The sequence below is a fragment of the Ictidomys tridecemlineatus genome, chromosome 1 (genome assembly GCF_052094955.1).
Source record: "Ictidomys tridecemlineatus isolate mIctTri1 chromosome 1, mIctTri1.hap1, whole genome shotgun sequence".
NCBI lineage: Eukaryota > Metazoa > Chordata > Mammalia > Rodentia > Sciuridae > Ictidomys > Ictidomys tridecemlineatus.
The window spans coordinates 193,539,775-193,561,474 of record NC_135477.1 but is presented as its reverse complement, the minus strand read 5'-3'; the positions used below and the strand labels follow the sequence as shown (position 1 = coordinate 193,561,474).

The 21,700-nt window shown below is 38.2% G+C and overlaps 1 pseudogene; it reads left to right on the top strand.

Annotated features, from left to right (window-relative positions):
- Window positions 1-12,188: 12,188 nt before the first annotated feature.
- LOC144367354 (melanoma inhibitory activity protein 2-like) lies at window positions 12,189-14,308 on the top strand (annotated as a pseudogene).
- The last annotated feature ends 7,392 nt before the right edge of the window (window positions 14,309-21,700 follow it).

Here is a 21,700-nt window from a genome sequence, read left to right as displayed (position 1 = left end):
ACCAAGCTCTGAAAGAAAATGAATGCCAATGAAGAATCTTACATCCAGCAAAACTAAGCTTTAGATTTGATGATGAGATAAAAACCTTCCATGATAAACAAAAGTTAAAAGAATTTACAGTTAGAAAGCCTGAACTACGGAACATCCTCAGCAAAATATTCCAAGATAAGAAAATAAAAACAATGATGAAAATCAGAGGATAAAACAAGCCACATTAAATATCATAAATTTAAAAAAATGGCTGGAAACACAAATCATGTCTCAATAATAATCCTGAATGTTAATGGCCTAAACTCACCAATCAAAAGACATAGACTGGCAGATTGGATTAAAAGAAGACTAACAATCTGCTGCCTCCAAGAGACTCATCTCAGAGAAAAAGATATCCACAGACTGAAGGTGAAGAGTGGGGGAAAATTGTACCACTCACATGGACTGTGGAAGCAAGCAGAAGTTTCCATCTTTATATCAAATAAAGTAGACTTCAAACTAAAGTCAATCAAAAAGGATAAAGAAGGGCACTACCTTCTACTCAAGGGAACCATACACCAACAAGACTTAACAATTTTAAATATATATATATATATATATATATATATATATATATATATATATATATATATATATATATACCTAAAACAATGAAGCCTCTACATTCATCAAACAAACTCTTCTCAAGTTCAAGAATCAAGTAGATCACAACACAATAATTTTGGGTGACTTTGACACACCTCTTTCTTCACTAGACAGACCTTCCAAACAGAAGCTGAGCAAAGAAATGATAGAATTTAATAATATAATAAATAATTTGACTTAATTGACACATAAAGAATAATTTGTCTTTCAATGAAAGAATATACTTTCTTCTAAGCAGCACATAAATCCTTCTCTAAAATAGACCATATACTATGCCACAAAAAACCTTTAGCAAATATAAAAAGTAGAAATACTACCCTGCATTTTATCAAATCATAATGGAATGGAATTAGAAATCAATGATAAAATAAAAAATCCATTCCAACACCTGGAGACAAAATAATATTCTATTGAATAGACAATGGGTTGCCAAAGACATCAAAGAGAAAATTAAAAAAAAATTAGAGGTAATTGAGAACACAGACAAAATATATCTAAATTTCTGTGACACTATGAAAGCAATTCTATGAGGAAAGCTCATTGCATGGAGTTTATTCCTTAAAAGAAAAAAGTCAACAATTAAATGAGTTAACATTATATTTCAAAGCCCTAGAAAAACAAGATCAAATCAACACCAGAAGCAGCAGAAGGCAGAAAATAATTAAAATCAAAGCAGAAATCAATAAAATTGAAAAAAAGAAATAATTGAAAAAATTGACAAAACAAAAAGTTGGTTCTTTGAAAAAACTAAATAAAATTGGCAGACCCTTAGTCATGCTAATGAAGAGAAGAAGAGAGAATACCCAAATCACTAACATATGTGATGAAAATAGAAATATCACAACAGACACTACAGAAATACAGAAGATAATTAGAAACTATTTTAAAAACTTGTACTCCAATAAAATAGAAAATATTGAAGGCATCAAAAAATTTCTAGAGTCATATAGTTTTCCCAAACTGAATCAGGATGATATAAATAATTTAAACATATCAGTTTTGAGTGAAAAAATAGCAGATGTCATCAAAAGTCTACCAACAAGAAAAGCCCAGGACTGAATGGATACACAGCCAAGTTCTAAAAGACCTTTAAAGAAGAACTAGTACCAATACTCTTCAATTTATTTCGGGAAATAGAAAAAAAGGCAGAACTTTCAAACTCATTTTATGAGGCCAATATCATCCTTATTTCAAAACTAGGCCAAGATACATTAAAAAAAGAAAAAAAAACTTCAGATCATTATCTCTAATGAACATAGATGCAAAAATTCTCAATAAAATTCTGGCAAATGAAATAAAAAACATATCAAAAAGATTGTGCACCATGATCAAGTGGGATTTATCCCAGATATGCAATGTTGGTTCAACATATACAATCAATAAATGTAATTCATTATATCAATAGACTTAAAGATAAAAATCATATGAACATCTCAATAGATGCAGAAAGAGCATTTGACAAAATACAGTACCCCTTTACATTTAAAACACTAGAGCAACTTGGGGTAACAGAAATATATCTCAAAATCATAAAGACTATCTATGCTAAGCCTCAGGCCAATGTCATTCTAAATGGAAAAATATTGAAGGCATTCCCTCTAAAAACCGGAACAAGACAGAGGTGCCCTTTTTCAGCACTTCTATTTAACACAGTTCTTAAAACACTGGTCAGAGCAATCAGACAAATGAAAGAAATGAAGTAATACAAATAGGAAAAAAAGAAATTCAATTGACACTATTTGCTGATGATATGATTATATACTTAGAAGACCCTAAATGTTGCACCAGAAAATTTCTAGAACTAGCAAATAAATTCAGCAAAGTAGTATGTGTATGTATGTATATATATCAACACCCCTATATCAAAAGCATTTCTCTATGCCAGTGATAAATCCTCAGAAATCTGAAATAAGAAAAACTACCCCATTTACAATAGGCTCATAAAACATAAAATAGTTGAGAATAAACTTAAAAGAATGTGAGAGATCTATGTAATGAAAATTACAGAACCCTACAGAAGGAAGTCAAAGAAGACCTTAGAAAATTGAAAGTTCTATCTTTCTCTTGGATGGGCAGAATTAATATTATCAAAATGACCATACTTCCAAAAGCAATATACATATTTAAATGCAATTCCAGTCAAAATTCCAATGGTATTCCTCATAGAAATATAAAAATCAATCATTAAATACATCTGGAAAAATAAGAGACCTAAAATAACTAAATCAATCCTTAGCAGAAAAAGTGAAGCAGGTGGCATCACTATACCAGACCTTCAACTACACTACAGAGCAATAGTAACAAAAACAACATGGTATTGGCACCAAAACAGACTGGTAGACCAATGGTACAGAATAGAGGACACAGAGTCTAACCCACAAAATTACAACTATCTTATATTAGACAAAGGTGCCAAAAATATGCATTAGGTTAAAGATAGCCTTTTTAACAAATGATGCTGGGAAAACTGGAAATCTATATGCAATAAAATAAAATTAAACCCCTATCTCTCTCCACTCACAAAACTCAACTCAAAATTGATCAAGAACTTGGGAATAAAACCAGAGATCCTGCAACTAATAGAAGAAAAAGTAGGCCCTAATCTTCATATGTGGAATCAGGTCTCAACTTCCTTAATAAGACTCCTGTGGCACAAGAATTAAAATCAAGAATCAATAGATGGAATGATCTTAAATTAAAAAATTTCTTCTCAACAAAAGAAACAGTCTGTGAGGTGAATAGAGAGTCCACATCTTGGGAGCAAGTCTTAACCCTTCTCATATCAGATAGAGCACTCACCTCTAGGGTAAATAAAGAACTCAAAAAGCTAAACACCAAAAACTCAAATAACACAATCAATAAATGGGTGAAGGACCAGGAAAGACACTTCTCAGAAGATTATGTACAATCAATCAATCAATCAATACATAAAAAAATCTTCATCATCACTAGCAATTAGAGAAATGCAAATCAAAACCACTCTAATATTTCATCTCACCCCAGTAAGAATGGAAGCTATTATAAAGACAAACAACACTAAGTGTTGGCATGAATGTGGGGGAAAAGGTACACTTATTTACTGCTAATGAGACTTAAAATTGGTGTAGCCAATCTGGAAGTTAGTATGGAAAGCAGTATGGAGATTTCTTGAAAAATTAGGAAGGGATCTACCATTTGACCCAGCTATATTCTCCTGGATATATACCCAAAGGACTTAAACACAGCATACTACAGGGACACAGCCACATCAATGTTTATAGCAGCACAATTCACAATAGCTAAATTGTGGAACCAACCTAGATGCCCTTCAATAGATGAATGGATTAAAAAATGGCATATATTCACAATGAAATTTTACTCAGCAACAAAAGAGAATAAAATCAGCATTTGCAGGTAAATGGATGGAGTGAAAGAAGATAATGCTAAGTGAAGTTAGTCAATCCAAAATAACCAAATGCCAAAGGTTTTCTTTGATATAAGAAGGCTGATTCATAGTGGTGTAGGGAGAGGGAGCATGAGAGGAATAGTTGGACTCTAGATAAGGTAGAGGTTTTGGAGGATAATGGAGGGGGCATGGGACTATAAATGATGGTGGAATGTGATGATCATTAATATCCAAAGCACATGTGTGAAGACAAAAATTGGTGTGAATATACTTTGTATACAACCAGAGATATGGAAAATTGTGCTATATATGTGTAGTAAGAATTATAATGCTTTCTGCTGTCATATATGAATAAAAAAAAATTAAAGCTCTACATCAAACTTAAAGACTGCTTTGTGATGTGTGTTTTATGCACATTTATTGGACTCAATTTTCCTGAAATGATTCTCTCTAAAATTATACTATTGTGTCAAATTATATTCATGGAACTTGAGACAATCAATTCCATCAAAATCTCTTCAATCTGACAGCTCAAATTGTAAAAACTAATTCTATTCAAATTAAGATGCCTATGGTTTCCACTTTCTTTTAAGGGTAGGATACACACTTGCTTGACCAATGACAAAAGTTAGTTTCATGGTTTAATCCCTACAGTCTGTTAACATATGACATATTAGGTATACTTCTCTTGTTAACCTTGTTTGCTATCAAAAGTCTTATTAACTGTATGCCTGAAGCTGAACAAAAAATTGTCTTAACAACTCAGATTGTTCAAGATTTAGAGTTGGGAACTGTTTCAGGCCCTGATCTTGGACCTACCTGGGGGTCTTGCTCATTGATCAGCAGGGAAATCCTAACATAGAATGCCATGTTTGGGGACACAATGCTGTCACAATATTGGCAAGTCCAATTTTGTTGCCTCTTTGACAAGGAGTATTTCCTCTGTAGGTGCAAGTTCAGCCTACATGTCAATTTCTAGACTCTTGGTCTGGATTCCCATAAGATGATATGTTATGTATCATCTCTGGTCTATCATGACTGTTATATGTAAATTGGCACATATCCACTATAAAAGTTATTTTTTGCTGTATAATAAAGCAGATGTTGTTCTCTGAAACCATCTTTGAAATGGTTTCTCCATGCCCTTAAGCTTCCAGTCAATGCTGGACAATGGCAGGTCCCTCAGCAACTTTTTTTTTTGAATTTTTTGTAATTTTTTATTTTTGTTTTTACTATGTCAGACTCTCTGTATAGGTCTATTTTCAAAGACTGCCTAATCTTTAGGGAGACTACCAAGAGTTTAGCAAGATAGCTTCAAGTAGAAGTAGCTCTTTCTATTTTGATGACAGATCAAGAAACAAGTTTTATCCTAGCCATTTACTAGTATGTGATTTTGAAAATAATGTTTAACTCTCTTTGTTATGTGTGGCCTCATCCAACAAGGAGGTCCACAGAACAGGGTCGAGGAGAGTGTGGCTTCAGAGTCAATAATCAAGATCTCCAGAGACCAAACAGAAAACAGGTCTCATTGTATTGCACAGTTACCATGTATTTATACTCAGGCAGTAGCTAAGCAGATTACAGGCAGCCACCAATGCAATGTCTGCTAACTTTCCTTGCAGCAACCAATCAATAAGTGGGCCATGGAGCAAGCACAGGAACTGCAACGTATGGCCCGGGGCTGTGCCTCTCACAAGCCAAGCCTAGCACGAAGGGAGTGGCCTGTAACTCACATGCCTAGCACAAGGGGTGTGGCTTGCCACTCAGACTCTGTTAACACATGCCATGTATGTAGTAATCCATGCACTTTTCCCCACATCTTCCCACTCTTCCTCTGCTGCAAAGATTTCAGTTAGCATTGCTGTTTTTCGTTGTGTTGTCTTCACATGGTTACATAACAATCTCACAACAAGAGAAAATATCATCACTATTGTGAACAGTAGGGCCAGGGTAATAGCTTTATAAAAATTAGTTAATTCGGCTATCAGGTTTTTCCAATGTTCAGTCAATTCATGGAAGCAAAAAAAGGTTTTCAAGATAGACACCTTTGTCCATTGATTTTGACAATTGTCTTGGTAAGGTTATGCATAGTCATAAAATAGCATCCCAAACATCATTAATATACTAAAAAAAATTGGAGAAGTGTAAGGTTACATTTTCAGATACAGCATATAGGGTGACACAAATACTCTAAAATTTAGAGTCACAAGTGAGCCTTTGCAACATAAACAGAATATCTAGTTTTTCCTGGTAGAGGTCTAGTTCTTGCTGAATGACTAAGATATCGGCTTGAGACAATATATTTAGTCATTTTGAATGGCATAGGCTTCTGCCATGGTAGTAGACAAATTGTTTATAGTCTGAGCAGTCTAGATGTTCTGAGTTTGTGAAGCGGCGGCAGTGGTTGTGGCGGCAGTAGTGGCAATCAGGGCAATAATCCCAGTGATGATAAGTCTAATTGCCTACCTTGTCCAGTGTAGTATCTCATTTAGAAGATTCTTCATCTCCATGTCCCATGGACTCCTCCACTCTCCAGACAGGTTCACTGGAAGCCAGACTGCTGGGGACACTCTGAGAATAAATAGACATTTAGCTTTCATAGCATGGGTTAGACAATTTGTTAGCCAGCAGGATATATTTACTGCATAAGGGATGTATGTCTTAGTGATATTTATGCCATAAGTATCATTGATTATTAGCCTGGCAAAGAGTGGTGTAACACAAACTAGTGCATAGTGGGTACAAGCATAGTTTGGCACAAAGACAAATCCATGTATATATAATATATATTATATTAAGGGTGCTTGGGATGCTAATTATTTTATGACTATGCATAACCTTACCAAGGCAATTGTCAAAATCCATGGTCAGGGTATGGACTCAATATAGACCCATTTATCCAGCCAGCTGCTGTCCATTTGATGGGTTTAGCAGCTAGCAATATTGGTGTGATATTCATCATGCCATACTGATTTTCTGCATACCCATTGGTAATGGCTTGTTCTGCATAGCAGTTATTGAAGTAGCCCATATGGTTTTGGGGCACGTTAGTTACATTCCAGGGGACTGCACTTGCCCAGGCACATAGATGTTGTTCTTCCCCAGAGAAGGTATGGCAGTAACACATTAATTCTATGGGGTGTTATCATTATCAGAGGGGAACGTTCCAAAAAGCATTGTTGGGTATGTTGGTAGCAAGGATTTTTTGCAGTCTCTGGTTATAGGTAGAATTAACTATAACTCTAAGGTCAGTGAGAGATAATCCAGCATATGACTTATTATAGTTATCTACAAGAGTTTCATTTCCAAGAGCAAAACAGAGAGGACTGCCTGGATTGTTGTAGGAATAGATGAAGCGAGGCCCTGAAGATATCAGGAAGCAGTTTTATTTGGCTGCAGCCAGGTTCAGAGGGCAGAGCTTTTCTGTAATCAATCAATTCCCTAAACCCTGAGTTCAGGTAGTTTCAAAGTTTTATACCCAGCATGTAAAGGGAGAGGCTTAGAAGTTCGCAGTCTACAGAACTTCAGATCAAAGCAGCTTTTTCTCTCAGTGTTTTGGGCAAGTTAACCCTTCAAGAACAACACCTTAAAAGTGGAGAGATTCTTCTTCTCCCCTTTCTTTCCTCCCCCTGCCAGCTGTTACTATAGAGCTCAATTAGTAATTTCTCTTATCTTAAAAATGTAGACATCTCTGTGAAGCCCAGCTCAAGGCCAGAGGCTTTGTTTGAACATTTCTACAAACTACTATATTGGATATGTTTGTAAAAAACTTGTAAATGGGTGTCCAGAACTTGAAGTGCTGTTATCTTCTTGGCCAGTGGCCAAGTAAACAGGTGACACAAAAATAGTTTATCTACATTGAACTCTTTTGCTGGAGATCCTAAAATCAGCCATGGTAAAGATTCTGGAGAAGACCAGTTAAGGCTTTTCTGTGGAGAAAGGGGGTGCAACTTCATAATCAAGGTCATACACTTTTGCTTGTGGGGATGCACCAACTTGTTGGCAATGTGCCTTCTTTGTTTGGCCTTTATATTGAAAAGATATATGAAAATGCCCTGGGGGTTTGTTAGAGGCTATTGCCACCTCTGAATAATGGATGACCAATATTCCCAGTGACTTGCATCTTCTTTCAATTGATGGATTCCTAAATTTTGCTTTTTGGGCCTGACCTCTGCCCTCAGTCTGACACTGCAGAAAGGCCCAGTGCTGACTACACATGAGGCACCTTGGAACATGCAAAGATTAGACTTAATCTTGTACTCAGGGAACTTCTAAGTCCTTAAAAGGAAAGTCTGTAAAATGGTATCCTTCTGTTAAATGGAGCAGGTAACAGTGATCTTGGAATTGAAGTGCTCAAACCTAGTAGACACTAAGCCATATTCTTACCAACTGATCAACAAAGGATGGCAAGTGCAACCTGTGATGTTGGGAAGAAAGATGTACCTGAGCTTTGCTCATCCTTCACTCACATTCATTTCTTTTTAGTGTTCTTTGTGTGGCACAACTTCATCTTTCCTTAGGTGTAGGCCCTCTTGTCAAGTCTGTCTTTGAGTTTCATAATTTCCTCTTTCTTTAGAGTCAAGAGGTTGTTCTGGCATTACCTGTAGCATCTGTGCTAATTGCAGGTTCCCTCACCTGGATCAGCTCATGTCTCCTCTTGCCTACAGATTACATCAAGGTGGAATTAATGGACTCATGAGATCCCAACCACAGCTCATTTCCTGTAGATTCCCCACCTCCTCTACTGCTCAAGCTTCCAGAAATGCCAAGTAGGAGTTCCCCAAAACTGAAGAGTGGAAGCAATGTAAGCATCCATTGATGGAGGAATGGATAAACATGTTGTCCATCCACACAATGGAATATAATTCATCCCACATTATGTTAAGTGTAGTCACACAATCACAAAAGGACACTTACTATGCAATACTGCTTAGAAGATGTATATAGAGACATCAAACCCACAGAAACAGAAAGCAGGGGACTGGATGATGGGCAATGGGGTGGCAATATTTCATGGGTACAGAGTTTCTGTTATGAAGATGAAGTCTAGCAATAGATGGTGGTGATAGTGAATGTACTGAACACTTCTGAATTCTATTTGCACTTAAAAATTATTAATGTGAGCTGGGATTATGGCTTAGTAATGCTGCCAATGTTTATAGCAGCTCAATTTACAATGACTAAGCTGTGGAAGCATCATAGATGCCCTTCAATAGATGAAATGATAATGAAACTGTGGTATGTATACACAATGGAATATTACTCATCTTTAAAAGAGAATAAAATTATGGCATTTGTAGGTAAATGGATGGAGCTGGAGAATATTATGCTAAGTGAAGTAAGCCAATTCCAAACAACAACAAAAACCAAAGGCTAAGTGTTCTCTCTGATAACTGAATGCTGATCCATAATGGGGGGGGGATAATGGAGGAACTATGATGAGGAAAAGGAGAGGGAGGGATGAAAGGGAGCATGTGGAGAGTAAAGATGGTGGAATAAGATGCAAATCATTAACCTAGGTACATATATTAATGCACATATAGTGCATTGTTACATCGGGTACAACCAGAGAAATAAAAACTTGTGCTGAAATTGTATAGAAGGAACCAATATGCTTTCTTCTCTCTAGCCCAAGACTACAGGCACCTGGGTCTATCCCTAGCCATAATTGACAGCTGATTTAAAGGAATTCCTGACTGCATCCCTTACAACCCCACTGTCAAGATGGTCTAGAAGAAAACATGCAGGTGATTCCTATCACTACAGCCTCTAAGAACAGAGGTGTCTCTTTGCAGAATGCAGAATGGCTTCACCCCTCCTACAGAACTAGCCTCTAAAGCCTCCTGGGTCATTGGGGCCTTGGGCAATGGGCTGTGTGAGAGAAAGCTGATTCTGATACCAGTTGGCAAAGGAGGTGAGAAAAGTGAGTTGTGGGCACCTAGATAGCCTTCATCCTCCATCAAATAGTAAGTACTACCTCAGTGAGGGAGATCCTGGGAACAAGGGAGATATGCCTTTCTGGCAACAATTGCTAACACTCAACCCCAAAAGTAATAGCCCAAATGTGATCTACTGGGTAGCCCTAAAGGGACTGCCTTATGTAGGTCCAAGGTCAAGAGAGCCTGCTAGAAAGGCTGAATCTCCTGCCTGGAGAAACTCCTTCCCAATTTCAGGTATACAATTGTATAGAATTTCAGTGAACGGGAGGCCATAGAGGTGGAAGGAAGTGAAATCCTCCAAAACCCGGGTATTGAGGTGCTTCAGAAAACAACCAAGGAATGTGGAGTGAGGTGAGGGCCAGGATCAATTCTCAAAGATCCAGATTTGGAGGCTATTCAACCTCTCTGCATGTTAGATACTGGAGGTACTGACATAAAGTTGATTAGAATAGCCAAATAAGAAGGGAATCACCCAAGAATTCAAGTTTTCTCCCCTTCAGACTTTTCTCCCCACTAGGAAATGGCCTACAAAGTGTTCAGCTGACATGCAGGAACTTAGGAACACTTGTGATTGCAGGCAAAGAGTTGCTCATGGCTAACTTCACTTGAAGTTGTTTCTTTGTTTCAGAATCTGCTCTTTAGAAAAGGCCTTAAACCAGTCAAAGATACACAGCTGCTCTTGTAAGTGACCTAGAGTAAACTTTGCTCATATAACTCATTATATTGCTAAACTCTCTGCCCTAAATTAAGTGCATATGCATTTATTTGGTTTGCTTTGGTTTGGTACTGGGAATAGACACTAGGAATGCTTTACCACTGATCTACATTTTATAGTAAAGATATCTCAGAAGAAAAGAAAAATAACATGATGCCATGTGTATCATTGTGAGCCCTCCGGAAATCAATCTTGAACATTCTTGCTACTTTGTAGTATTGAAATAGAATGTCCAATCAGGAATGTCTATTACCTCATATGAAGACAAAGACTAGTATGTAAAAGGAAACTAACTAGAATATATAAGAGATCACTTTCTACACTAAATGTTCAGCCTTCAGATAAGAATCTACTGAGGCTAGATGCACACAAATAAACACTGCTTCCTGTTGAATACGCTGGTGTCTCCTGTCTGTGTGAGAATCCCACACAACATTTTATTTTGTTTTGTTTGAGTCAGGGTCTCACTTATCTTATCCTTCTCTTTGATATATATTTATAATAAACAGCTTTCTTAGAAGTGTTTATATCCTGTGAGAAGTGAAAAGAACATCTGAAAAAAGATTTCAAAGACTCTTAAATAAATAGTTGTCTACAAAAAATGAAATGAAAACCAACTCAATTTATTTTTAGAAACATTTCATATCATATATTATTTTAAAACAACTTATCAAAAACTGATTTATTCCCATGTTTGCAACTCTTCTCAAGTTATTTTTCAAATGTCTAACACAAGAGTTTTTCTATGGAATAATTCAGATGACTTCTGTAGAAATTGTCAACAAGGCTAAACATGTAGCTCAGTGGTAGAGAGCTTGTCCAGCATGTACATGGCCCTGAAGTTTAACCCCCAACACTGAAAGGAAATGAAAGGGAAAAAGAAGAAAGGAAGGAAGGATAAAGAGAGGGGACAGGAGGGGAGGAAAAAGAATGAGTAATTAAAACAAAAGGGGAAGTGGTATAAATATAAATATATGGTGTACTAAGTCTTTAAAAAATTTACAGAGCTGTAGAATTTTAGTTACATCAAACTGGGTGATATTATGACTATATAGAATGACACATAATAAGTTCTGCCTTAGCCTGGCCTAAACCAAATAAATGGGTGGGTGTCCTGGAGAGGACTTCTCTCTGGCTTGATTTGGACACTCTTGAACCTTCACTGGTTCAGAATTTATAGCATAGTGGAGGGACCAAGACTTCCCTGACAGGCAGTGTAAGTGTACTAGGCCCCTGAGATCCCATGACCAGGGATGCCCATGCCCATGTCCACAGTCCCTCCCCACCACTCACTGGTACAAAATGGTCTGCTCCATTGCCTGGTGCAGGTTTTCTCCTGACCAAAGGCCTGAGTGTTCGCAGCCTATTTTGGCGTGGCTGGGGATTGTATGGTTGTGGAGGGAATAGCCAAATTAGCCTTAGCACAATGGAGAGGCAACAGCTATCTCTCAGCCATAATTGGGGGTGGTCCTGGAAGAAGTAAGTAGGGTTGTGGTCTACCTTGACTGAAGACATGGAAACACACTCTAGTCCTTATGGCTGTCCATGGGAGTTGGTGATATGTACAGCTATTGGATTTTTTGTTGTTCTCTTGTTTTTTGTGGAGAAGTTATCAGTCTATGAGAAACAGGCATTACATGAGAAGATAAAAAAAAACTTGCTCTAAAACTTTTTGGACTAATTCAAGAAAAATGTCAATTACTTGAAAATGTTAGCCTTGTTTAAAAAGCATAGGAAGGCTTAGAGTCACCTTTAAAGGATATCATTTTGGTGAAGGAGTCAGTAAAACAAAAAAACTTGGAGGCAATATATAAAATCCTGGAGAGGTCCATATCTAAACTTGAGGATGAAATACTCTTTCTGGAAAATGAGCTAAAAGAAGAGAAAACTAAATATTCTCAACAGGGTAAATTGATGATGGATATATCAAAAAGGATTAAGTTCCTAGAAGATGAATCAAAATCCCTTAAATCACAAATACCTGAAGCTAAAACAAACTTGAGAATATTTCAAATGAATAAAGAAAGAATTACAGTAGCAATAAAAGAGGCTTTGAATGACTTCAGGAAAGTCATAAAGAGCTTTTACAAGAAGTTGAAGTATGGAAAGAAAAAGTGAATGGCCTTACTAAACAGAAAATTATATTTGAACACTCTAAAGTACATGCAGAACAAATTCTAGGAGACAAATAAAATCACATTAATTCTCTGACTGAACACTTACTGCAGATAAAAGATTTGGCTCCCATGCTTGAAAAAGTCCTAACAGATGATGGTTACTTGGAATTGGATTTGAAGAGTTAATCAGAAATTAGTGCTCACTTAGAAGATCAGCCAAAAAAGTCTTGGAAGACACTGGTTTATGATGCGAAGTTAAAGGCCTCTTTTAAAATCTTAGAAAGAGAAAGAAATCAAATTTTTACTTTATTATCTGAAGTAATTGAAACAAAGGAAGACCAAATAGAACATATTAGAAATAATAAGACAGAACAAGCATATTTGCAAACAGAAAATACACAGTTTGAAAGTGAGAATCAGAATCTCCAGCAGAAACTTAAAGTCGTGATGGAATTATATCAAGAAAATGTAATGAAACTCCAAAGAAAATAGGAGAGAAAAATTACCAGGTAGAGCAATAAGAGAAACTTTTCAAAGAGGAAGAAAAGATCAGCCATACAACTAAACTGCTGGAGACCAATAGAAAGCGATCAAAAGATCTTGAAGAAGAATTGGAAAGAACCATTTGTTTTTATCAGGGGCACATTATTTACTATGAGATAAAAGCTCATGGTAATGGGTTGGCAGCTAGGAGTGCTGAAAGATACCTCAATAATTTAAGAAAAAAAATGCTCACAATATACAAAAATTAACTGAAATAGAGTTATAATTTAAGCTTGTAGAAAAAGATCCTTCTGTGCTTGATGCTTCAAATACAGCCTTTGGCAAAAAGAATTCTCCAAATGATCCCTCACCATTGGGTCAACCTTCATGTGAAATAAGACCTTCTCATTTGGAAAAGAAGGCTACACTTATACCCTCAACTTTTGTGCCAGTAGGAGGAGAAAAAGGCTCAAGGGGCCCAGAGAATCCTCTGGACCATCCAACTAACAATGAAAGAAGAGAATCAAACTGTGATAAGTCAACTTATCCTCAGAGAGCACCTTCTGACATACAGCCCCTGGAACATCCATGGGAACAGGCCCACAGGATAATGATCCCTTCACAAGGCCAACAATATTCTGATCCACATCTTCCTCTACAAAGGCAAGATGGATGTTATTCTAAATATGGTAGACCATCTGGATCAGCAGAACTCAGAAGTTCCACTATGCTACCTTTGGATAAAATGGATGGGCCTACATATTCAGAAATGGAATCTAGTAGAAATGATACTAAAGTTGATCTAGGTGATTCCAATGTACCTGATTCATCTCCCCCTGCTGAAAACCAAGCAACTGGCTCTGGCTTTTCTTTCTCATCTTACCCTCCAATCAGAGGTCCATTGTTTTCTGTGGATCCAAGGAGTCGGTTCATGAGAAGAGGACCTTTTCTTCCTCCACCTCCTCCAGGAAACACTCATGGAGCATCACGAAAATATATACAGTACATACTTATATGTACTTTACCTAAATAATTGGGCTGTTATTATAAAAATCAAAATTTCCATGACTAAGAAGAATCCTCTTTTGATATTTGAACTGTCATAATTAAAGAAATAGTCTTTTTGATATGACTGATGTGGAGAAATATAGTACAAGGGAATGAAACTTATAGGTATATGATTAAGTGTTTTATTTATAATTTTTTTAGTTGTTGATAGACCTTTACTTTATTCACTTATTTATATGTAGTACAGAGAATCAAACCCAGTGCTTCACACATGCTAGGCAGGAGTTCTGCCACTGAGCCGCAATCCCAGCTCATGATTATATTTTAATAACCACTAACAATGATCTAAAAGAAAAGGAGAATATCTCCATTATTAAACAAATACAAGCCAAAAATATATAACCAATAACAATTAGACCTTAATTATTTTCTAATGTTGTATTCATTACAGGGATTCTTTGATTCTCTAGAGGTTTTACCAAAGGCCTGAAATATTTCCTTGCACTTGGTGAGCATCTACTCTTCTACAATAGAGGAAATGGGCATGGTAGAATTTTGTTGAAATGAATTAAATTTATACACTCAGGGATATCAATATTCCTCAAATATGCTATGGATTAGAAAGTATTCATATTGAGTAAAAGGACTGTATGTTAAAAAAAATGAGGGCTGGGTTTGTAACTCAGTTATAGAGCACTCACTAGAACATGTGAGGTCTTCGGTTCAAGCCTCAGCACCACATATTAAAAAATAAAGGTATTATGTCTATCTACAACTAAAAAATATTTTTAAAAATAGTTAACATAGCAAATTTCATGTCATGTATATTTTAAACAGAATCAAACATGTAAAATGGAAAATAAACAACTCAGGGGTACCAGTGACGGAGCTGTGGGTCTAAAGGAAAACAGACAGGTGGTTTTCAGTAAGGATGGCAGGTGGCCTAATTTCAATAGGTGTTTTAGATGGTTCCACATCCCGGGATATTTAGCCTGGTGAGATGTCCATTTGAGGATTCATTTGGGAGGGCTTGGTTGGTGATGGCATGCTGTTCATAAATCCTTGCCTGAAATTTTTGGTTGAATGAGTCATTATGGCATTAGCTATATTAATATTGAATTAGAGGACAACATGCAGCTTTTTTTTTTCAACATAAAACTTTATGAAGGTCAAAAATATGACAAATGTGGCCTCCTATTGTTAGAGTTTTAAAGTGACAGATTCCTGGAAATAAGAAATGACAATTCCTTTGGAACATGTAAACCTCTATTCAAAATATAAATATATTTTATGTATCCATAGAAAAATTCTCTGGTATAAATTACATGATGCACTTTTTCCTGAGTCCCCTTTCTTCCATTATCCCATGCCTCTAAGGAGAGCATCTTCTGAGGCTGCAGGGCATGCTCCCTGAGAGTAGTGTGCTTTGCCCTGAGAAACCTTGAAAGTGGCTCTCTGGTGAGGTCCGGAGGAAAGCAGGAATGGAAAACTCTGGGCAGGGTAATGGCATAGCATGACAAGGAATATTCCAGAAGATACTGCCTTCTGTCTGGAGGACCTAGTAGAGAAACAGGTGTTGAAAGGAATTGTGGCATCAAGGAACTTGGGAGAGGACCATGCAAAGCATGCTGTGAAACCTGGCTTCTCCCAGGAACTTTTCAGTAAGCATGTTTCTAACTGTTCCTGGATAGGTGTGTGGCTGTCTGCATGGGGGACAAAGTGCCAAGTGACCCTTCCTTCATCAAGGATAAAATCAGTGCCTTAAGCAACTTAGTGAGACCCTGTCTTTTTGTGACTGGCTTCTTTGAGTTGGCATAATATTTTCAAGGTTCATTCATGTCATAGCATGTCATCAGTATTCCATTCCTTTCTATTGCAGAACAACATTCCATTAGATGGATATGCCTTATTTATTAAACTATTTTGTTTGTTGACTTAGTCACTTGTACTTTTTGGCTATTTGAATAATGCTGCTGTGAACACTCATATAACTTTGTTTCTCTTGGATGTACACATAGGAGTGGTATTGCTGGGTCATTTAGTAAGTCTGTGTTTAATATGGAAGGAGTTTCCAGACTGTGCTAGAAAGCAGGCACATCTTTTACATTTCTTCACCAGGTCACAGTGTATCTTTATCCCTGAGAACATATGCTATTGTCCATGTCATTGATTGTAGCCATCCTTCTACTCATAAAGTGTTCTCTTGTTATGACTTTGATTTGCAATTCCTTAATGATAAATGATAAATGATGACTACTTATCAAACATAATGATCTTTAGAGAAGTGTATATTCAAGTCTTTGGATACTTTTTTATTGGATTTTCTTTGTTGTTTAGTTGTAACAGTTCTTTCTCTATTTGGGGTAACAATCAGTTCTGAGTTATAATCTATGATTTGCAAATATTTTCTTCCATTCTGTGAGTTGTCAATTCATTTTTAGTGCATTCTTTGATGCTCAAAAACTATAATTTTCAATAAAGTTTAATTTATTTATTACTTTTTTCGTTGCATAGCTAGTGCCTTAAATTAGTAACCACTTCTAAATGTAAGGCCAAAATAACAGATTCCTATTTTTGAGTTCTATGATATATTTTGAGGGTGTGTGTGTGTGTGTGTGTGTGTGTGTGTGTGTGTGTGTATGAAGTGATGTAGGGAGTCTGACTCCATTCTTTTCTGTTCTCACATGCCCATTCATTCTTGGTGATGCCTCAGTGTCGGGAACTACAAGGAAATTCTCCTTCAAAGATTAGCCTGACAGCCCCCTGGGAGACATCCTGCCTGGGAGGCATCCTGCAGCTACCTATCTCCCTGGAACATCCTGCAGTTATCAGGATCATCAGACATCTTGCATCTGGCAGTTTTATCACCCACATCCAGCAATTGCTGATTAGAGAGCTTCCCCATCCCCAGCATATAAATACACCTGTGTGAACAATAAAAGTTTGCAGCTTGATCAGAACTTTTGTCTTGCTGTCACCTTTCCTGTCTCTTGTTCCTTCATTCCTCCCCATCCAGGTTCGCTGCCCATGGTTGATGTGTCCTGCTGGACGGGACACCTCCGCACATAATAATATTGACCATACACATAAGGGTTTTCTGCAAAAATTCATACATGATTTGCTCTTCAGGATAAGGAGCTACGAAAGCCCCTCAGTGACAGGTTTGCTCTCTCTATCCTTCCTGGCTCACTCTACAGTGCCCACCTGAAGCTATAGTTACAGCCTGTGCTTCCAGAGGCTGGGCTGTCTCTGGACCTCATGTTCTGAGGACTCCACTTTCAGTGAGCCCTCATACACATTCCTCTGTGTCCACATGAATAAATGGTGCTGGGAAAACTGGATGTGCATATGTAGAAGAATGAAACTAGACCCCTGTCTATAACCCTGCACAAAAGTCAAATCTAAATGAACCAAAAACTTGGGAATTAGAATAGAAACCTTGCAACTTCTAGAAGAAAACAGAGGGTTAAAACTCCATCATGAAGATGCAGGCACCAACTTCCTCTATTTTCATTGGTTGAATTGGTACCACTCCTTTGGGAGGTGAGAGGCACATTCCATTTTCACCCAATGGAGGAGGAAGTTCAGCTTTCTCAATGCAAGCTCATCACTGATAGATTTGGGTGGAGTTCAAACTGTCCACTGCACTTCCACTAGAAACACCCTCAACTGAGGGGCAGAGGTGCCTCATTATAGCTTCACAAGTCCCCAGTGGTGCTGTGCTCTGGGATGGTGTTGTCATTTCTGAGCAGGGATATATTGCTCCTGCCCCACTAGCTGTGTCTAGCAGCAACTCACTGGGAAGGAAAAAGAGCCTTGTTACCCCCAGACAGGGGGAAAGTCCAGACATCCAGATGGTCTCCATTGACACTGGGATTTCAGTTTTTGGCTGGCTTAATCCCAGTTCATTTGCTTTATCACTTATATTAAATTTGTTTTTTTTCCTCCCTTTCAATTCTTATCAGCTACCACCAGATTTCTCAGTGACATCATTTGCCCTGGGGTCAGAAACATCGGACTTTCCCTCTTATCAGGTGATGACAGCCTGCCAGAGGCTTCACTCTTTTTATCAGGGTAAGGGAAAGAAATTGTTTGAGGCCATACTGGAGAGATCTGTGGGTGTGCCTGGTGAAACTGCAGGTTTTTAAAAATGGAGTTGCTTAGGCTCAGGCCTAAGGCCATCCTATCATACACACACACACACACACACACACACACACACACACACACACACCAACCCAAAAATCAGGGGATTTGTTACTAATCTACTTATGATAAAAACAAGTAAAACAGAGCAGAAAAGCAGAGAAGAAGAGGAGGCAGCAGCCAGTCCTGGGACCCTCCTTCAAATTCCATTGTGGACTGAAGAGCAGGGCAGGGCTACATTCCCAGTCCTTGCCCCTTGGCCAAAGATCTATGTGCACAGGCAGCACATCTCCCACAGATGCAGGCAGTGAGGAGGGTTCGGGCAGGTGGAAAGGGTTCAGCCTTAGCAGCTGAGTCCACTTAGGAGCTCAGGTGGAAGAGATGCCTCCTGGCCCCTGGAGAAGCCACCTTCACTGCCACTTCATGAGCCCTTCCTTAGTAGGAGGCACAAGAAAAACAAATAATTCCTTCTATCTAATGGCACCTCAGTGGGCTGGCCACTACACACACCTGGAACACCCTGGGGCCACAAGTCCTCCGGTCATGTCCTCATGCTCCCTTGTGAGCTTTGTTTTGTAATGCAAAAATACTTAATCAGAGAGCTGTCCTCTGAACAGGTTTTAAAGGGCAAAAGACCACATTCTTAACTACATGAACTTAGGGTGCAGATCTTTAGGTCTCACTCACCTGGCATACATGTGCCCATGTAGCTTTGACCAACACCTATTTTTCACCCTCACCCCTGTTGACCACCCTTTATTCTCAGCCTCTGTAAGTTTACATTTTTAGATTGTCCATGTAAGAGAGGTTGTGCCAGATTTCTCTGTGCCTGGCTTATGTAATTCAGCACAGTGTTCTCTAGGATCACTCAAGTAACTGAAAGTGCTGGCATCTCTTTCCTTTTTGGGTTGAATAATATTCCACAGGCCACCCTCCAATTTGCTTATCCATCCATCCATTCACCCACAGAAAATTAAGATGGATTGTATCCCTTCCTATTGTGAAGGGTGTTGCAGCAAACCCATGAGTACAGACATCTCTTCCACATGCTGATTTCATTTCCTTTAAATGTACACAAGAGAGGTCTTTCTGGGCCATATGGTTGTTCTATTTTTATTCTTCCAAAGAACCTTCACACTGCTCTCCATGGAGTCTGCACATATTTTCACATTTTCAAATCCTCTGTACATAATGCATCATGGGTATGGAGGAGGAGAAAGGTAGTGAGTCAGCCACACAATTCCAACCAAAGGAGTTTTTAGGGGAATGGCCATGTGACCTCAGAGCCCACAGAAAATAAGCTCAGTGGCCTTGAAGAGTGGCACTGTCATGCACAAATCTAATGGAAGGTGAAGTTCATAGCAGGAATAGGTTTTGTGCTGGGTCTGCTCCTCCACCTGAAGGTCTGTAAGAGGCTTCACCAAGTTTCTGTTCTCCCCAGTGCTATCAGTCTAAATCCCTGAAATGGTTTCCTGGAGACATATAGAAAACCTGCCATCAGTTGAACACAGCACCTCCTCCTCTCACCTGCTGCTTCCCAGGCTGGCAGTGACAGCCTCCCCCATGTCCATGAGTACTGCAGTGGACGTGCTGGTCACCTTGCCACTATGTGCACTGCCATTTCTGCAGATAAGTGCCTAAGAAGGACTGAGTCTAGAAGACCCAGGCCCCCTCCACTTCCACTCAGGATAAGATTAGAACATATCTAGGCCTGGATAACTCCCTGAGGAAAGTTCTGTTCTTCTGGCTCTAAACTCAGAGGGACGTGAGGCTGGATCTGCTTCCATGATGGAAGAGCCTCTCTGACCATGAGACACATGGCAGAAGGCAAAAATGAAAGTGAAGGGAAATTGTACCCTGATGAGTCCCTAGATGTTACTGGATCTGCAGTCCACTCTTCCCCTGAATACTTCAGCTATACAAAATATTATTCCTTCTTGTTTGTCCAAACCTGTTTTAATTGCATTTTCTGTGATTTGCAAATGGAAGATAACAAAATGACACATTTCATAAACTCAGAACAATCTTTACTGTAATTTTTTTGTTTTGTTTTTCTACTATGTAGACTAGCATCTCTCTCCCACAAGAAGAAAGGGAGGAAGAAGAAGGGAGAGTGAGTATTTGATGGAAGGTTCTAGCTGAGCAGTCAGCCTGAGAAGTGAAGAGCAGAATGATCTTACCATCACCACAAACAATGACCGCCTGCACTCTAGTAGGCTTATCTGTCCCTCACATGGCACTCTAATTAAATAACCACCTTTAAAAAACCCAGAACATCTGGTGATCCTCAGATAAAATCAAATGTGTCATGCCTCTTCTTAGTATTTAGTTATATATCAACACAAAGAAAGTAAATTTCTGTGACTTTTGACATGCAGAAATAAATTTGTCTATTTAAAGAAAGTTTAGATACTAGCCCCAGAAAGTCAAGCTCCATTGTGATGGTCCATTCTAAAATGAAGAAAAGGAGACACACCCTGGATGACAAAAATCCTGCTAATAGAAACCTTCCCTCTCAGTACCTCACAGTCCCATCTTTCTGTCCTTATAAAAACCCTTTGTGTCCCTGAGATCCCCAAGAGGGCACAGTAAACCTGATTTCTTTCCCACTAATTCACATCTTTTGACTACTGGTTTTCCAGTGATGAGGTGCCTCGACTTGGGTCTGGTAACACCTGGAGCCTGCAAGTCTTCTCTATCACTGATGATGTCTCCAAATTTTTTTTTAAACTGCCTGTTACATCATGTCTAAAGGCTCCTGTTTCAACAAATTATTATATTTTCAGAGTAACCCATTTTATACAGATAGTGGTTTGTGAAGAAACACTGATAATGGAGGGCTTACACCTGTAGCAACTCTGCAGGGTGCTAGTAATCAAAAGGTACAGTAGGGCATGGTATTTACTTCCATAAGTTTTCAACAAGCTTACAAATTACTCACGTTTTGTAAAGAGTGTAAAGAATCATGAGCCCACATAACTCTTGATGCACCACCTCCAGGGTGCAGAAGCAGACCATCTTTATCTTCTTGAAACAAAGATCATTATACCAACTAATCTGGAACCTCACACTTCAAAATGAACTCCCAACATTCTTTCAACTCTTAGGAGGAAACTATTTGCCAGCTGTTGTACAAAGGTCAGGTGCCTCCAGGACACAAGCTTTGTTTTCAACATGTGATCTAAATTAATGATCTTGGCCAATTCACATAGTGGTGCTTTAACTATCTCCTAAGCTCTTATGTTTTTTATCTAGAAGGCACTGCATGTGC